At 37.9% G+C, this 4249-nt stretch overlaps 1 pseudogene; it reads right to left on the bottom strand.

Moving 5' to 3' along the window:
• Positions 1–3197: 3197 nt before the first annotated feature.
• On the bottom strand, positions 3198–4246 carry LOC110291849 (annotated as a pseudogene).
• Between the last annotated feature and the right edge of the window lie 3 nt (positions 4247–4249).

The following is a 4249-nucleotide window of genomic DNA, read 5'->3' as shown; positions in this document are numbered from 1 at the left end:
CAGATATTGGGACCTCCCCATGAGCTAGTTCCCACTTTGGGCCTGTCTTATGCAGTCACATGAAAGTCATTACAAAACACAAGACCAAACCATTAAATTTATAATATGGCCCATCTACACTGGAGCTTGGTAAACCTATATGTATCATTATATTATTCTGTCACATCTTAAACCAAAGGTAATATTTGGCACTATATGAAATAAAATAGGCAATATTCTCTCTAATTAGGCAAGAATTAAATTTTGAGGATTTGGGCAAGGCCTTGTAACAATTAAAAGTGGAAACAAAGCACATGCAACTTCCTACTCCTCAATGTGTTACAGTGTTATTGTTGTTAATTATTTTCTCATTTAAAAGATTGTTTTAGAGTTTAAAATTGTTTAAATTTAGAGCAAAATAAAATATGGTCTTAATAAAAAGAAGATTTTGAAGGGGAAAAGAGGGTTAACATAAACAAATAACTCTATTTCATGAATTATCAAACCAAAAATATACTTGGGATTAAATTTGTGGCTATGAGAGAGTGAGGTAAGATGACAGATCGACCTGACATTCCTTGTTGTATAAGCCGTCTTGCATGTCAGTATGCTTGGCGAATGCATAAAATCTGAAATAGACTTGGGACCAAAGAAAATAACATGTGCCTTTTGCACTTGCAGTAAGCGAGAGGCAGATGCTCCATCGACCCTTTCTTCCCCACTTGGGAAATAAGTCTATAGGCCCTTTATACCTGGAAAGGTGTGTGGATGCTCCCAATGAGGGAGTCCTTTTTAATCACTCCACACATCTGGGTGTTGCCGTGTCTTTAAGGTTAAGCTAATATTGGCCATACAGATTAAGAAATTCACAATTTTGGAGATAGGAGTAGAGAAAAAAATTAGCCATTAGGGATCATATAACAGTGAACCAAAGTCTGCATATAATGAAGAGCAAAGTTAACACATATTTACAAGAAAAAATTCACCATACAAGAATAAGGAAAACCACAATAGAAAATGTGGATTTTCTTACTTGTGAGCCATTTTCTTCTACTAAAAGCAGCTGTAATTTTAAGAGCTGGAAGGTATATTTCGCTGACTAATTCCATCAGTTTTGCACTTAAATGTAATTGCACAGTCACTTGTAAATATATGTTTCTAAAATAATACTTGGGCACAGTAGGGAAGTTTGAAAATAAAAGAAAATGTAAGAGAAAGGACAAAAATAAATTTCATGTTTAGAACATTGTTCAGTGGTTGTACAGCACTTTCTCATATGAGTTGGTACTTTCATATTAGAAATTTTACTATTATAAACTTTACTACAATCACCAAAGTTCAAGCATTAATAATTTCGGTGCTCACTACATTAGTACTATGATGTATGACTGTTACCAGAGCCTCTCTTTGAGAATGGAAGATGCCAAGGATCAGAATTGATATTTTACTCTAACATATCTGGTACTAAGTTAATAAGAAGGCGTGATGGTGTATTTCCTTTGCTAATTAAGGAAATTTAATTTTTCAAATTTAAAAGGAAAGTCATTTTTAAAAATAACATCATAAAGTTGTTTAATTGGGAATTGTAAAATTATATACTTTGTGGAATTTTTTTTAAGCATGTAAAATATGTTTTATTGTTCTTCAAAAGGGTTCAGGGTTTGGTTGTAAATCAGGCTACACACCTTCTGTCAGTCTAACCTCTCTCACAAGTCAAACTGGCTTCAGTTAGCAATACTTCATTAAATCCAAAAGAAAAAGAGTTTAATTTTGAGGGGGGAAAAAACGTCCAGTTCTGAGAACAATTAACATTAGTCTTCTTTAAGACAAAGAACTGCTTTATTCTCCTTCACACACCCTTCTCCCCAGAACCAGGAATGACACTATCTCAGGCAGGCTATGCTGGTGGACACCTGCATGTGTGGACCCCCATGGGAGCTATTGTGCTCGTGAACCAATACACATACACACACACACACACACACACACATACACACCAAAATTCTAGCATGTCAAGTGGAAAACGTTTTGGTGGTATTGATCAAAACCCTTGAGGAGTCAACAGTTAACCTAAACTTTTAGGTAAGAAATTTGATCTTGAGCCTTTGTTAACCTACTGTCATGCTCTGAAGTAAGAATTTCTGGATTATAGCATCATTTTTCAACTTTAAAATTCTAGAAACAGTGTCTAAAGCATTATTTTTCATCTTCTGGGATAAGGCAGGAAGGTATTTGCATTTAGTTAAAAATCAAAACAATTGCATCAACAGTAAACAGGCAACTCAGAAAGCCACCACCATCTGGATACTATCAATGAGATGTCATCCATCCTACTGGACTGACAATCAAAATCCAGTGGTGGCTGCACTCAAGGCTTGTAGCAGGGTACTGCTGGTTATAAACACTTAGGTGAAGAGGGTACACAGAAGTGCCCCTCCATTTGCTTTGTCTGGTCAACTGCCTTCTGCAAACAAGGAAAAACAGCTTTTCTGNACCAACACACTGAGCAGAGAACCCACACCACTGCCACATGATGCCGTGAGCGTATGCTGCTCCCTGGGCTGCCTACTGTTGCTCTTCCGCCCTGTTACAGCGTGTGGACGCAGACTCACTAGGCAAGGCTAGCTCTGACAGTGATTTTTCTTTTTGAATCTCAGAAGAATCTAGTATTAACAAGGTGATAGGTGGTTACACTGAACTGTACAAATAAAACTGTACAAGAATAATTTGGAAAACTATGGGCATTTCTCAAGACCAAAATACTATGAATGTTCTGTTTGACTATTTCTGAAATCGGTCCTGAAATTTTAAGATACCACTTTTCCATGACATTGTTAGATAGCAGATTCACAATCCACAGTCCTACACTTGAAGAAACATGCTAACTCTCCTGGAAACACCAATGGCCTCCAGTCATCTCTGCAATAAAGTTTCTAGGAGGCCCACTTGTTTCACTGTTGGGAAAAAGGATTCTCTCAGCTAAATTACAGGAGAAAGACTCTGTTTAGGATGTCATTTCGTCACCATTTATAAAACCAAAGGTTCCTGGCTACCTCCCACACCCTAATGGTAGATCAGGGGTACAAGGAGAAAAAAAAAAAAAACTAATATAAGCATCCATCATCAATAGACTAGAAACAGCCTGGACCACAGAATATATGCGCCACTGCCTTTTCTTTGCTTTTATTTATTTATTTATTTATTTATTTATTTATTTATTTATTTTTGTTTTTGTTTTTCCTAAAAGTGCCCAGGTGGGCTTAAGGCTGCCAGACACACACACATCTACAGCAACAAAGGTTGCTTTCTATTCCATCTACGTGGATCAGGAGAANGGAGGGAGGCAGGAAGAGAGATGAGGAAAATCTACCTCCCCCAGATCCCACCCACCACAAGGAGACCTATGTGCCAAGCATAATGGAAGTGTGTGCTCCCCAACAACTGGCTCCACACTGGTTAATATTNTGCTGGTTTTCCTCAGACATCTATTTTGAAAAAGCTTAAAAAACACAGGAGATTTTGAAATAATTCAATCCTGGCAGAAATCAAAACTAGGAGCAAAATCATCTTTCACTAAATTAATCCCCTTTCCTTTCTTTTTTTCTTTTCTTAAACATTTTATTCGTGTGATAGAGGGATTTCTTTATCGCTTGCCTTCTTCTCAATCATGAGGAGCTGAGGAGTACTGAGTCCATCACTACTCTGATGACACAGGTAAGAATCCAGATTCACATTTCCAGGTACCAAGAGTTCCCTCTAATGCCACGATCCAGCCAGCCTTCCTCTACTTCTACTGAACACAGCAGTGCCCATTGGTATCTCTGAAGCGTAATCNCATCTTAGGTCGGTACTTCTCCAAGTAAAGCAGCTTTTTGGAATTGAATGCTCCTCTTCTTTTTTGTCTTATGAATTGAACAGCATCTTCATACTTCATTCCGCATTCAATCAATGCAAGNGCAACTAGCACAGGAGCCCTTCCCAATCCTGCAACACAATGCACTGCAACACAACAGCCCGGTTCTTCACGAAATTTGGTTTTTAACAGGTTTAGCNAATCATCTACTATCTGATTAGGGGGTGGAGCTCCATCATCAAACNGCCAATCTAGAACGTGGATTCCTNCTTTTTCAACTGGAGCTTTATCATATGTAGCATCACAAACTCGAACCAAAGTTGTCACTCCGTACTTCTTAAGTTCCTCTGTGAACTTGTTGAGAGTCGCATTGGTGGGGTTGTGAGTTATCAGAAAACGCATGTTCTCATAAGAGAT

Source organism: Mus caroli, chromosome 3 (genome assembly GCF_900094665.2).
Source record: "Mus caroli chromosome 3, CAROLI_EIJ_v1.1, whole genome shotgun sequence".
Taxonomy (NCBI): Eukaryota; Metazoa; Chordata; class Mammalia; order Rodentia; family Muridae; genus Mus; species Mus caroli.
Note: the sequence above shows the minus strand (reverse complement) of the source record. Positions and strands in the feature narration are given on the sequence as shown.